We start from the raw sequence: 15022 nt of genomic DNA on the forward strand, positions 1-15022 counted from the left end.
TATGTGGTGAGGCAAGATCCAAGGCTGGTGATCCTGTTTATCCTATTTTAGCTTTTTACTGATGTGCAGAGGGAAGATAGCATGTTTGGTGCCTTATTCTTTTTGAAGTTATAAACGCATGGGGTCTCAGTGAAAATCCATTAATTCCTTCCCCATGTATAGACTCGAATTCTGCAACCTGTATGGCTGCTGTGACAAGCCATACTTTGTCTGGGGTTTTTGGTGGTTTGGGGTTTTTTTTGTTCTGACAACAGCTACTCTGGATCATCTGTTAGGTGCAGACATGTTTGTAGTTTGCCACAGGAAGGAGTGGGATGCAGATCCAGTGCACAATGCTGTCTTGTCCAGTTCCACTGTTTTTATCTTTATTCTGCTGTGGTTTCCTCTTTTCCTCACTCCATTTCTTTGGGGGAAAATTAAGCTGGACTCTTCTGACAGCTGGAGTAGGTTGGTTTGAGTGGTGTGTTGGAATTAGTGATCTGCCTAGGAGGGAGGAGATGGATAACTCCTTGGCTTGCAGAACTGCTGAGGGCAAGGGCAGAACATGCAGGGTTCTTGCAAAGTGGATAGTGTTGTTTCAGTTTTGTTTTGTTTGGGGTTTATTTGGTTGGGTTTTTTTTTTTTTTGCTTTGGATTGATTAAATTTTTGAACAAGGCTTTCACTGCAATCCTTCCCTCTTGAGGAAGGACAAATAAACAGTTTATCTTCCAGGGAGACCACTGCACAGTGTGGGACCAACCAATTGCTTAAGGTGGCTCAGTGACACCTGTGCCTTTTATCTTTTTAATAAAGCCTACCTGCTATTTTAATCTCCAGTCAGTTGGCTCATGCGGAGCTTCTCTGTCTCCAGATCCAAGTGTCCCTGACAGTGCTGCTCTAGAGAAGATCCCCAGTACAAACCATTAAGAGCCAGGAAAGACTGGACAGGACTTTGGGGACCCTTGGCCCATTAGGCAGAGATTTCTATGTGAGATGGCTTGAAATTACTCCAAAATGTTTGAAACGGTTTAAAATCACAGGAAATTGTGAAAGTAACCTGGTTTACTGATGAGAATATGGAGAGCCCCTTTGGAGAGAACATTTGGTGTGGGAAATGCCTTTTGGTGAACATGTACAAGGTGATGATGACTTAATTTTTAAATAAAAAGGCTGCTGAAAAGCTAGGTCACAGGAACCTGTGTTTGCTTTGCTCTGGAAGCTAATTACTCAGTGAGTTTATAAATTTATTCAGATTTGGAGTCGATATCAATCGAGGTTGTCAGGTTTCTCCACTCAGAATTGAGGTGAAATATGGTAAATTGTGATTAAAAATAGAATATAAAAAATTCTGTTGAGACTGAAACTCTGGAGCTTAGTCTTTTGTTCTGATGGATGTGATGTATGACATGAGGAAATGAGAGGTGAGTTGTCTGAGGGGTAGTTAATACAAGGTAAGCCTGTGTTTGACCTGGCTGTAGAACAAGCAGCCCAAAGGATAGGGGTTGAAGTGCAGGATAACCCACCCATTTCCACAGCGAGTTAAGCTTGGGTGTTCCTCAGCAACCTTCCTACATCACCCCCATGATGCCTGTTAACTTGGTGCCTGTTCTCTTGGGATTCCAGGCCCTACTGTTTTTGTTGACAGGTGACTACATTGTAGTTGATGGAAAGGTTGCAGTTGGGAAAGTCTTGAGAGGCTGTGAATGAGCCTGACTGGGTGCAGGTAACACACAGGTTTGGAATTTACTAAATTTAAATAAATCTTTAATAATTTTACATCTTTACTTACAAAGCTGGTTACTGGGGGAGATGCTACATAAACAGGGTTTGTGCATGCTGTGTTTTAAGATCTGTTTGTGGTATTTCACTCACCCCTTTCCATAGTGCCACTTCCCATCTTCTGGTTGCCTGGAAACTCTTCCAATAAGGGAAAACAAGCTGGGCAGAGGGGGGGGGGGGGGGGGGGGGGTTGCACTGTGTGTTTAGGTTTCAGTTTTTCAAGCATCCTGTGGGCTGCCACAGGAGGTGTGGGCGGTTCGCTAGAATCAACCCAGCGCTTGGATTGCTCCCTGGTGAGTGGGTCAGGGCTGGCTCCGCTCCGCAGCGTTACCCCTTGTGCTGCCTGCTCACCCTCACACAGCGTGTGTCTGAGGAAGCTGAGAGCAGGCCAAAAAGAGCATCCCAAAGTTTGAACCCAGAGCGAGTAGGTTCTTCTGGGCGTGAGTTTTAAAACTGTACATTTTTCTTCCTAGCCGGCAGATGGCAGCCACAGTTAGTGTGTCTGTGGAAACCAGCTCTGCATCCCTAGGGAATGCTGCTTTCCACCCTGTTCTCCTTGTGCCTCTAGCCTGTTCTTTAACACAGGCTTGTCAGTAGGATTCGTGTGTGAGCTTTGTGGAGGGCAATTTAATAAGTACCCTGTTAGAATGGGGGTAAAGCCAACCCAAAAAGAAAAAAGGTTGTTTAATTGCTGTTGCTGACAAGATAGCGTGCTGAGCTCCTCGTGCTGGTGCTGCAAGTGGGAGATGAATGCCTTAGTATTGAAGGCATTCAACATCCATAACAATGCATTCAATATCCAACTTGAAAGTAATTAAAAATCAGATATGAAATTTAAAAAAAAAAAAAGGAATGTGAGTTATATGAGGTATGAAATGCCAGTCCTAGGGAAGGTGGAAGTAGTGCTGGGCTGAGGGATAAGCAATGTTTGGTTTGCCTCACAGCGTGTTAGGGGTTAGTTTTCCTATTTTCATCGTGATTAATGTGTGGCTTACAGGACAGTCATACAGGGAAAATTCTGTGTCCCCTGCTAGGAGGTTTTACAGATGTACATCAGAAATGTTTAGGGCCATACCTGTGGGGTTTTTTTCTCCAAAGCATGATTTAACATACACATATACATACACTATAAAATGCAGTCACTCATATAAATTTGTAAAGATTTCCTGCTTCTGTAAATGGGGTGATCCAGTTGTTGTGTGAGCTCTATCTGATGATGAACAGCAGCAGGCTGTGTGCACCTGAGGATGAAGATCCCAGCTGTGCCAGGAAACATCCCCCAGTGACCACTGGTGGTATAATGGCAAGGTATAGCTGGCTGGATGATCACTGGACAAACACAGTGCTCACCTGCTCTGGAGAGAGGTGTTCTGCTTTTTTTTTTTTTTTTTCCTTAGAAAACTATAATCCCAGGTACATAAAATTATTGGAACTGACCTCTGTTCCTACGCCATAATCTTCCAGAAGCCAAGAGGAGAGCTAGTGTTCTTGCTGGAAAAACAACCTCCATTTCTGCTGCTATTGAGGATAGAAGTAGTTGTCTATATTAACAAACTATTACTTAACATTTCTCACCACTGCTCTCAAAGAACGCTTTTAACACCTGGGGCAAAATGTATATTAATACAAATTACTTTTGATTAAAACCTTTATTATTATAGCACAAAAAGGAAGGGGGGGTAGAAAGGAACATTCTCTTTTTCAACATTTAAATACTCATTACACCAAAGTGATACAAATTACTGGCTGACTGACAACTTGCTAATAATAGCTTAAAAATGCAAATAGAGCTATTATCCCAATTGACACTAATTGGAACTCCTTTGGCAGACCGGGAGGGCAGGGCAGGAAGGTTTGATTGTTTCCTCTGGCTGAAAGGGGGCTGGTAAGGAAGAGTAGGGAAGGTGTGCTGGGGATAAACAGGCCATCATCCCTGGACATCGGAATTCATCGTGCTGTATTCCAAGAGCATGCTACATGATGTGCTGTCCTGTGCCTGCGCACCATTTCAGTAAGGTTTGCTGAGTGGACTGGCCCCACTCGTGCCCACGAGGTGTGGGCTCTGCCCAGGCTCAGTCGGTGCCATGGGAATCCAAGCAGCAAATGCTGGGGCCTCGTGAGAGAGAGACCTGCCATGTCCCTTCGGAATGAGAAAAATTATCTGCCTTAAAAGTCACTGAATTGCGACAATTTTCTGCTTCCCGTAGCTGCAGAGCCTGTGCTGCAGGGTGACTGAATGCAGAGCTTTGTGGGCTGAAAAGTCAGTACAAACATTTGGTGCAGAAGATGGCAGAGGTACCTGCCAGCGGGAGGGATCGCTGTGCCTTGGCAGCGCTGGCGTTGCAGAGCGGCTCGTGTGCTGGGTGTCATCAGTTACTCGCAAAGCATGAGGCAGCCTCCGAGGTTAAGGTGAGACATCTGTCCTGACACCCTGTGATGCTCTCCGAGGTGATGGGCTGTTACAACTGTTAGTTACTCTCTCAACGAGCTTTATATTTTCCCAGCAACAAGGAGCTCCTGCTGCCTGTGGTTCTCCACCCTGGCAAATCCTTCCTGCCTCCTCTTCTGCAGAAAGAGTGTGGAAGTAACCACCAGCCTTAGCAGGCATACTGGAGTCAAGGATATGGTGTAGAGCATCCATGTGCACCCTCAAATTCCCTGTCTAGACTTATGTACTTCTTCAGCTGTGTCTGTCACCATTTCATACAGGCTATTCCCCATTACTGCCACCGTGCTGTAATGTGGCATGGAAAGAAACCTGGTGTGACAGCCTGCTCTTTGCAGTAAGTTCTTCATGGACAAGGTACATTAACAGCTCAGAGGTTGTTAGGGAAGGGGGTATGTGTACATGTACTAGGAAAGCAGTACTATTTTCTGAAATACTGTGGTTTATGTCATACAGTGAGGCATGGTGAAATGCCACTCCAAGCACAGCTCCTAAACCATCTTTAGTTCTCTAAGACGATGGAAAACAGGTTCAACCCCTCTCTCCAACAAAATCTGCTTTTATAAGGAGGAAAAAAGCACTTAGGCTTCTCTGTCTTCTCCACTGCAGCCATTTCCCACTCTTCAAAGAATGCCATGAAGGTAAGTTGAGGGATTGAGATGGCTGTGTATGTTCTCCTTCATCCTGTCTTTCATGCTCTGTGGGGCATGCCGTCCCAGAAGGTCAAGCCTGCTGCTCTCTAGCAAGGCTTCCTACTTGGCCACTTTTGTCCTGGCCAGTTTTTACAGTGAACCTCCCAACTACTGAGGAAATAATCTCCTCCGACTTTTGAGTGACAAGGTAGACTTTCCTCTCTCCTGCAGGAAAAAAGCATGGGGATCTGAAGCTTTAAACATGGTGTTTAGGGAAAACAAGATGGGATTCTGAACTCTTGAGTGGAACTCTGCAGCTGACCATGCAGAGTGAGTGAGCCCACACTGTGCTGTATGCCAGAAGGTGCTGCTCAGTATCTGTCCCTATTAAAGAATGTTTGGTGCCCAGTGGCGTCTGGGTGTCACCAAACTTATCTGGCAGAGAGCAACATGGTGCTGAGTTTGGCTGCCAAAGGGTATGGGAGCAGAGAGTTCTCTAGGTGATCCTGCTCTGGCAATGGGGTTGGACTAGTTGATCTCCAGAGGTCCTTTCCAACCCCTACATCCTGTGACTCTGTGATTTTGAGACCTTGTCAAAACCCAGCTGAAGTCACTGCAAGATTCCTATTGCTTTTGGCATGCTGTAGGCAAGGTCCACAGGACAAAGTTTTCTCTTTCCAGGCTTAACTGTGGTGGATTAGGGCTGAAGTAGGAGCATCATTTTTCAGTGCTCTACAGTTCTGTGTAGACAGTGAGCTGCCCTGAGTTAGGTTGAACTGCAAACAACCTTGGTCCATACAGAGAAGCAACATAAAATATCTATGATGATCTGAGCTCTCTTTGGTTTCCTGGTGTCTTCTAGGTGGTACTTATGGAGGATGCTAAGCTACAGGAATTTTGTTCAGACTTCTCAGTGTGATTTATTTATTTTTAAATCACGCCTCCTTTACTATTAAAGAATTAACTGCTTTCAATATAGCTCAGGGTGATATCAGCGCAGATATTTTCGCTCTGGTACAGAAGACAGCTACAACAGCTGGAGTTGTCAGACAGACCTCCTCTCATGTTTAAAATTAAGCATGGCTTACTGCCCCAGCTTGAAATAGAAAAGATAAATACAGTAAGTAGCTCTCTGTAGAAATGTAAGTGTTCTCCAAACAAATGTTTTATTGAAATAGTCTATTATGGAAGCTAATACTATGGTGTAATTTTCTTAATCACCATGGCCAAAACAGACTTTTTACAGTTTTGTTCATTTTTTGATTCATAAATACGGTTGTTTTTTTTTTCATTTTCTGCACCATGAGATTGTGAGGAGATATTTGCATTAATTTCCTGTGCCTCTTCAGTTTTGCTACCATTCTTCTTCCTTTAGCATGCAAATGACTGATTAGAGGCATTCATGAGATAATGAAACAATTTAAATATGCAAATATTTTCCAGTGCTGACCTGGCTCTATCAAAGCTCCTAGGAGGGAATGAGAGATGCCTGCATTATTCCTGTGAATAAAAGTTGCCCTGGCACAGCAGTATTTGCAGCCTTCTGACTCCCTGGTAATTCCTGGCTGCTAATTTCTCAGTGCCAGGGAGCAGGTCACGCGCACGTCGGGGTTTGTAGCGGTTCCGGGATACGAAGATGTCGTGCAGAGTTAATACCTTCCCATCACAGCCTGTGCTGATCACATACCGGTTTTATTTCCGCATCCAGGGGGACTGATGGCTGGAAAACCTTGTCATTTGGTACAGGAACTGTCACGCTGCCTGGCCCGGTGCGATGTGGAACGACAGAGCCGGAGGCGATGCTGTCTGTCAGGGTGTGACTGAAAGCACTGCTGCACTGCTGCTGCAGCAGGAAGCCAGCACAGTGGAAAGCCTGCTGCCACCCCATACAAAACTTTCTGGCTTTATCTGGTGGCAGAGGTGCTGCTTTAATACAGACACATGTGGTAAGGCTTCAGCTGAGCCAGCTTGACAGAAAGAGCTGAGAGCGCTGCAGTTCTGTAGAAACTTGGTGTTGTACCGGGGCGTCAGCGGTGTCTAAGAACAGGATTAGGAAATGGGTGGTGGCACCCAGAACAAGCTCAGGATAAGTATTTTTATCATTAGGGTGCTGACAATGGAATATTATTTACCTTCTGCCTTTAAAGCACTGGCTGATGTAAATCCTGGGAGTCAGAAAGGATCAGAAAGAGCATCTGCTGCAGAGCTGTGGAGGGACTGGAAAATGGAGCAGTTTTTTCTCCTCAGCAGCTCCAGGAGCCAGGGAAGAGGAGTTCTGATCCCTGGAGTGTTGTAGCTCAATGTATAGAGAGGTGTCTTTGCACGCAATGCTAGGCAAAACGTAGAACAAGAGGGTTTTTTCCTTCAAACAGAAAAGGTGATAGGTAAATAGCGAATTTATCTGAAGTGATAATGTTACTCGGCAGAAAGAAATGTGTGGCTCCACCCAGGATGCTCTGCAAAAAGCATCCTTTTACTCAGGGCTTATATCTAAATCTCAGGATTTTTTTATTGGCTTGTTTAATTGTTTCTATTTTAGATAAGTCTGAAGGAATCAATATCAAAAACGAAAGTGTAGGAGGTATCAATCATGATTTTTCAATTAAGTTATCTTAAAACAATGTTGCAGCTACTCAAGGGCACTTTTTTTTCCCCCCCCATTATAACTTTGCTCTTAGGAGACAAAAATAGAAAGATTCATGAGTGTTTTAGTAGAGCTGGGGTTTGAAGAAATATTGAGCTTTAGAAATTTGCCGTAATCACCCTTAAATGCTACAATAGCTGCCTTAGCTGGATCAAATGCTTAAAGCACATGTTTGGGGGCGTCATGATTATTATATCTTTTGAGGTGTGTTTAAAAGGTGCGATGATATGAGAGGAATACAGCCGGAGCGCTGCTCTGAATTGCTAAACAGGCTGTTACATTCTGCAGTAGCTTCTGTTCCCAGCTGTGGTTTTGTCAGTGAAATCACAGAATCGTAGGGGTTGGAAGGGACCTCAAGAGATAGATCATCAGGTCCAACCCCGCTGCCAGAGCAGGTTCCCTAGGACCTATTGCACAGGTGGGCGTCCAGGCGGGTCTTGAATATCTCCAGAGAAGGAGACTCCACCACCCCCCTGGGCAGCCTGTCCCAGGGCTCTGTCACCCTCACTGTGAAAAAGTTCTTCCACATGTTGGTGCGGAACTTCCTGTGCTCCAACTTGCAGCCATTGCCCCTTGTCCTGTCTCCACAGACACTGAAAAGGGGCTGGCCATTTCCCACTGTCTTCCACACTTCAGATATTTATAAACATTAATAAGATCCCTTCTTAGTCTTTTCTCAAGGCTGAACAGCCCCAGTTCACTCAGCCTTTCCTCACAGGGCAGATGCTCCGGTCCTTTCATCATCTTTGTAGCCCTCCTCTGGACTCTCTGCAGGAGATTCCTGGTTTTTTTATACCTGGGAACCCAAAACTGGACACAATACTCCAGGTGGGGCCTGACCAGGGCAGAGTAGAGGGGGAGGATCACCTCCTTTGACCTGCTGGCCACACTCCTTTTAATGCACCCCAGGTTGAGAGAAGGGGCTACAGCTGCCAGCTGGTGCTGGGGGCCCCTTACTGACGGCTTACATTAAGAAAGAACCTGCATAGCTCTTAAGAAAGCATATAACGATGTAACGTAGCCCATTGCACTGTCTTTTATTATTATTATTTTTTAAATCTCTTTATTTTTCTTTTTTTGGACGACCAGAAAGCCTGTGGCTTGGCTGCTCTGAATCTCAGGTGGCTGAAACGCCACATTTGGACAAAGTTGCTAATGCTGTCTTTTGTTTCCTGCAGAATCTATTCCTCAGCGCTGCTATGAAAATTAAAACAAGAAACCTAATAAAGGTGATGGAAACAATACCCCATGACAGTTCCTGTGTCCTCTTTCTGTGTCAGGAAGGTGAAAACTCTCTTTACAGTTAGTTCTAACAGTTGACCAGGCACTTGAAAGTTCAAAGCGAAAGCCCTCCTGAGAAGCATGGAGAATATCATTAGGAAAGTCCTTTCTAGGGCCAAAAGGCTTTCTTTTCAACAGTTTTCATGTGAAAAGTGTTTTTTTTCTGAAGGTGGGACCTCTATTTATCCACATGCCTGTGACAAAAGGGAATGTCTTTGGTTGTGCTCTTGGGCTCGTTGGAGCAAACCAATGTGGTATAGGGACTGTTGTCACAGCAGCACCTAATGGCTGTGATGATGAAACCATTAACAGAACAACCAGGCACGGGTGAAGATCCCAAGGAGAGCACAGTGCCAGCTCTCCCAGGGGTTTCCATACTAAGGGGTATCTTCTGCAGTGCAGAGATAACTCCACAGAATGAAGCTGCAGTGCTATGTAAAGTTGCAGAGAAAGGGAGTAACTAACACAAGGTGACATTTGTCCCCCTGGTAACAGCATTTTGATGGTTTGGAGAATCTGTGCTTGAGTGTGAGCGTACAAACATATGGAATGCTGACAGGGCCAGGCACTCTTTTGTTTTGGTTTTTTTTTAAGCATATATTAAAACCATAAAGTTTTATAAAAGACTGTACCTGGAATTTCTTTCTTCTTTTTCCTTTCTGAATAATTTCAAAAGTTTCCTCTTAACCCATTGTCTGGAAACTTTATTTCTTTTTCAGTCTAAAATTTGAGACTCTTCTATAATCACATGTTAATATGTGGCAATCTAGGCCATGGCAGTACCAACAGTGGTGGTAAAATATTTGTTTCTCCAGAAAACACCTGAAAAGAACGAACTTTTCTCAGATTCTTGTCTCCAAAAAGGTGCAGGAGCTTTAAAAAACTAAGCTGCTCACATATTCGACAGTGACAGTTGACTCCAAGACAAGAAAAAGCGCATGTAACTTCTGCTGACACAGCTGGGTGCACAGGACAGAGGGATGATCCTCTCCCCTGCTAGAAATTCAACTCTTCCTCCTTGGCAGTCAAAGTCTGCTGCTGGGGGAAAGTTTCCTGGATGGATGGAGTGTTTGCTTTAACAGAGCTGGAGAGTGCCTGAAAACCCATTTCTATCTGCTGACCTACGTCCCCTCTGAGCAGCTCATGTACTGTGACTCTTCCAGGAACTGCATGCACAGAAAAAGGTAAAAAGGAAAATATTTTGTGCGGCTCTGCCTTCTTTTCCAGAAGATTTCCATAAAACAAGGGCACTCAAACCAGCAGCCAGTGGGGCCAGGACCTATGTGCAGAGAAGTGGGTCCTGTGGCCCAGAGCTCCTTGAGCTGTAGGTGGAGCCATGCCATGGGTACCCTCATGGTCCCATGGCACTGCTTCAGAGGGCTGTCCAGCCACCTTCCCCCTAGCTGTGCCAAACTCAGCCTGTTCCCCAGCTCTCCTCTCAGTAGACAGACAGCATAGAGCTGTACTGGAACAGAATTGGTTTTACTGGGATGCTCCAGAGGCCTTTAAGTAAAGGCACGGTCTGTACTTCTGAGTGTAGTCCTGGTACACCATAGCCCACCACAGGGTGTGAGCTCAAAAATAAAGTCTTTTTAGAAAATGAAACAGCACACAACGTTATTTCCTCACCTCTGTGGTATACTTCTATGCAAATCAACTCAGGTGCACAAGTACATCAGTACATCATATGAGCAATTAAAAAAAGGGGGGGGAGCTAAGTGTATATGCAAAGTTTCTCATCTGCAAACAGGTATCTGCAGGTATATGTAAAATATCTCTTAAAATATCTCTTTCCTATCACACTGAAAACTTCATTTCTCAGACATACCCATCACATAATTTAGCAGACACAAATACAGCCTGCTTCTCACACAGATCTGCAGAGAATCTGTCACCATTGTTTGGTTCCCTACAAACAGGATTTTACTTTTAACTTCTGCTTTTAAACACAGTGTTAATGTAGCCATGCTGTATGTGTGTGTTCCTTCAGCATTTAATGTGTGTGTCTTCTCCAAGCAAAGTTTGTTTCCTGAGGGTATTGCCTGGATGTTAATGCTCTGATACACTGAATTACAATGTGCTTATTGTTTCCTGAGGATTATAACAGTGAAGATAAAAGGCATTTCTGTGTGCCAGAACTGAATGTCTGTGATTTCTTCTGTTGCTCAGTTAGGTGTTTTCAATACAAAGTAGTTACTGCAGAAAGCAATGTTAGAAGTATATGATGTTGGTGCAGGTGCGTCTTTTAACTCTGTCACAGCTGTGTGATGATGCAAGAAATGGTTTAGAAAGAAAAAAAGCTTTTAAAAATATTATTTAATTTTAATTAATAAATTATATTATTATTAATTTGCCAGATATTATATCAACATTCAGCCTTGTCTTTGACAGTTCTTCCTAACTTTCATAGCACTTTGGTAGCATCTTGCCGAAGGGACTGGTTGGGTACAGGGCATTGTTTGCTACCACTGGTGCTACCTTTGGATGAGCCACTTCACTTTAGGAGGCTTCCTCCCTCCAGGCTTCTGGGAGAGCATGGAGCCCCATGGCAGACACAAAGAGTTTGGCCTTTTAATGGTCTGCTCACATTTCTATTCTGCTGCATGCTGTAAGCAGTGATGCTGTTTAACTGGGAGAGGGATATAGAAAACAAGAGGTGATGTTTGTTTCATGCACTCTGCATAACTCTCCAAAAAGGGAGGTTCTGAGCTGAGGAGTTCCTGGTTTATTCTGGCAGAAACCAGATATCTATCAGGGATGGAGCAGTGATAATTTTTAATGAATATCATAATGAATTTCATATAGCCTAGATGTTTTTCCTGTTAACAAATGTTTCAGTCTATGCTCTTTCAAAAACATGAGGAGAATAATGTGAAGACAGTCTGTCTTCCCTGAAAGATGTAGATAGGCTTCAGGACATTTGTAATCTTGCTAACAGTCAAACAAACCCCAAAACCAAACCAAGAACCCCACCTATTTTTCCAGTAGCAGCCATTCTCTGTAAAGGGAAGCGAGCCATTTTGGAAGGACGCAGAGCTGTACCCAGAATCGCAGGTGGCTGCGTCCTGACACAGTACAACTCCAGGGAAGGAGCCACTGTGTGCTCTCATCCTGGCGCTCTAGGAGACGTTCATTCACGCAGTCTGTGATGGGATATGATGGCTGAGGGAACAGTTCAGGCTCATCGTGGCAAAATTTGGCCATTGCCGAAGTTTGCACTGGGACTTGTTTGGGATCTCTTTATGCTAAAGCAGTTATCTATGCTGTAGTTTAAGAAGGTATGAGGACAAAGTCTGCATTTAAATAATGGCTCTTCATAGCTCTGAAGGAGCTGCTACTGCCATACTCTGAATAAACAGCATTTTTAAGAATCGCTTTAATAATTTAAAAAAACCTCTCGATGTTATTCTGCTCTAGCTAAATATGGCTGGGGGCTGGGTTCTCTGCAATGATCTGTGTGCCCAGACATTTCCAGATTCTTCTTTTCCTTTCGGTTAGGAAAATACCAGGCTCCTGACATGAACCCAACAAAGGACTAGCTCTTGGCAGCTGAGCATGCAAGCAGTACAGACCCCGAGCTCCCCAGGCAAGGTGCATAAGGGGGCTAGTCACCCTTCCCAACTCCCCAGTTTGTGGGGGGCTATGTACCCTGTGGCTCTGTCTCTCCAGGGTAAGTCTGACAGCATCTGCACCATGGAGGACCAGCGTCCATGCAGCAGCAGTGAGCTGGAGACGATGGATGGAGCTGGTGGTCCTCTGGGTCATGCTTGGTCTGGGCAGGCTGTTGAGAGCCTGACTGCAGCATCCCTCATCTGGCAGAAGGGGAGTGCCCGTGCATGTGAGGGAGTCGGTCCCTACCAGAAGCACAGCCGCCTGTCACAATGCAGATGAATGATGTATTTCTGAGGGAAAAGAGAAGCACAAAGGGGGCAGAGCCTCTCGGAGGCGGGCTGTAATGTCAAGCTGCCTGTCCCCGTGGGGACAATCACCAGCATCACCCTGGGCTTGCTCTCTCCACTGATTTCCTAGAAAGATTTTTATTGCTTTATTTAAAGCTCACTTGCATTTCGCTGACAGATGCCCTTGCTGCAGTGTTATCGATTAGCTTACGCAGCCTGAGGGATGTCAGACTGCTGCCATCAAAAGGGAGCTAAGTCTGTGTCATACTCGTGTTGCAGAGATGGCAGGGGATTTAGCAAAAGCCTCTCCAAAGCCTGCAGTGGAGCTGGAGAGCTGGCATCGCCCAGCAGTCCAAGGCACGAGTGGCCTGGGGCTGTAAGCAATGCTGTCCAACATCTAAAAGTGTTTAAAAGTTGAAGGAGCCTCGAAAAGGAGATTAAAGACCACAGAAATTACTAAGAAGTCCCTTTGAAGCACTCAGCAGTGTACAGGCTATATCACTTACTGCAAAAGGCTGAAAAAATGCAAAATGTAAGAATTCCTGTTGGAGCCTCCAGGATCCGGGGATGCCTGTGAAGACAAAGGTTTGGGCAAGGAGGGTGGTGAAACTGAGCCCACGGTGGGGACAGGGCACTGCTGAGATGGATGGCTAGAGGTGTGTGTGATTCATGGGCCTCCGCTACTGGCCCCGACTCGCTGGGCAGGCACAGCCCCACAGTGCCCATGCAGCACAGCTCAGCCCAAGCCCTGAAACATGCTGAAGGGTTTTTGTGTTGTCGGTAACGTCAGTGGGAATGTTCCAGGCTGCGCCTTTTGGGGTAGGTGTGGTTTATTTCTAGCTCGGAACGTACGCCTGTACAAACATATACATCAGTGCCAGTTTTCATCTTGTTGTTCAAAACCTAAATTAGCACAAATCTGACATTATTTTGCCACCAGAAATTAAAATGAGTTGATTCAAATGCCAAATTAAAACCACTCATCAGTCAACAATGTAACAGGAGAAAGTTCTGATGCCAGAGGGTTTGCCTTTCCTTCTGGAGTGAATGGCAGTGGTGCAGCTGATACACTAGAGAGACGGAATATCTTCCAGAGGGATGTTGACAAGCGTGAGGAGTTGAGCCTGTGCGAACTACATCGTTTATCACGGCCAAGTGCAAGGTCCTGCACCTGGGTTGGTGCACCAGTATCGGTACAGGTGGAGTGCTGAAAGGATTGACAGCAGCCCTGTGGAGAAGGACTTGGGGGTACTGGTGAATGAAAAATTGAACATGAGTTGACGATGCTTGCAGCCCAGAAAGCCAACTGTATCCTGAACTACATCAAAAGAACCATGACCAGTATGTCAAGGGAGGTGACTGCTGCTCTACTGTGTTCTTCTGAGACCCCACCTGGAGTACTGCATCCAGCTCTGGGGTCCCTAGCACAGGAAAGACATGGACCTGTTGGAACTAGTCCAGAGGAGGGCAATGAAGATGACCAGACGGCTGGAGCACCTCTCCTATGAAAACAGGCTGAGAGAGTTGGGTTTGTTCAGCCTGGAGAAGAGAAGACTCCAGGGAGGCCTTAGAGCAGCCTTTCAACATATAAAGGGGGCTTACAAAACAGACCAAGAGAGACTTTTTAGCAGGGCCTGTAGAGACAGCACAAGGAGCACCAGTTTTGACTTGAAAGAGGGTAGATTTAGGTTGGATATAAGGAAGGAATACTTCACAGTGAGGGTGGTGAGGAGCTGGCACAGGTTGCCCAAAGCTGTGGCTGCCTCCTTCCTGGCAGTGTTCAAGGGCAGGTTGGATAGGGCTTAGAAAAACCTGATAAGGTGAAAGATGCCCCTGCAGGTGACAGAGAGTTGGACTAGATGATCTTTAAAGGTGCCTTCCCACCTAAACTCTTTCATGGTTTTATGGTTTTGCCATAAAATTCAGTCCCAGCCCTTTGCTGGATGTGATTTACTAGTATCTCTGCCATCCTACAAATACTTAAAGCCCACTTTGTCTTGTGTGGCCTTCTCTGGATGCAAGTACATTTGCAGTGGTTGCTTCTGCAGGGAGGTTTGCGATATGCACAGGCTGCCGCTGGGCTTTTTCTTCCCTGTCTGTGTCTCACAAACACAGGCTGTGAGCTCTGGGAGCACTGTGGGTCTCCGGGTTTGGGGATCAACCTTGGAAAGCTTTTTCCTCTTTCTTTTTACCCTTCACTGAGCATTATTCAACATGCATTTCCGTAGTCCTTTTGCCAAGCTGTTAAGCCCAGCAATCAGCTCCCCCTCTCACTGAGCTCAGCAGGAGCCCACACAGACGTTCATTAGTTTGAAAATTAGCCCTGTCAAGAGAAGAGCTGGCAGAGCGCCAGCGCAACCA

Source organism: Gallinula chloropus, assembly GCF_964237585.1.
Source record: "Gallinula chloropus genome assembly, chromosome: 2".
Taxonomy (NCBI): Eukaryota; Metazoa; Chordata; class Aves; order Gruiformes; family Rallidae; genus Gallinula; species Gallinula chloropus.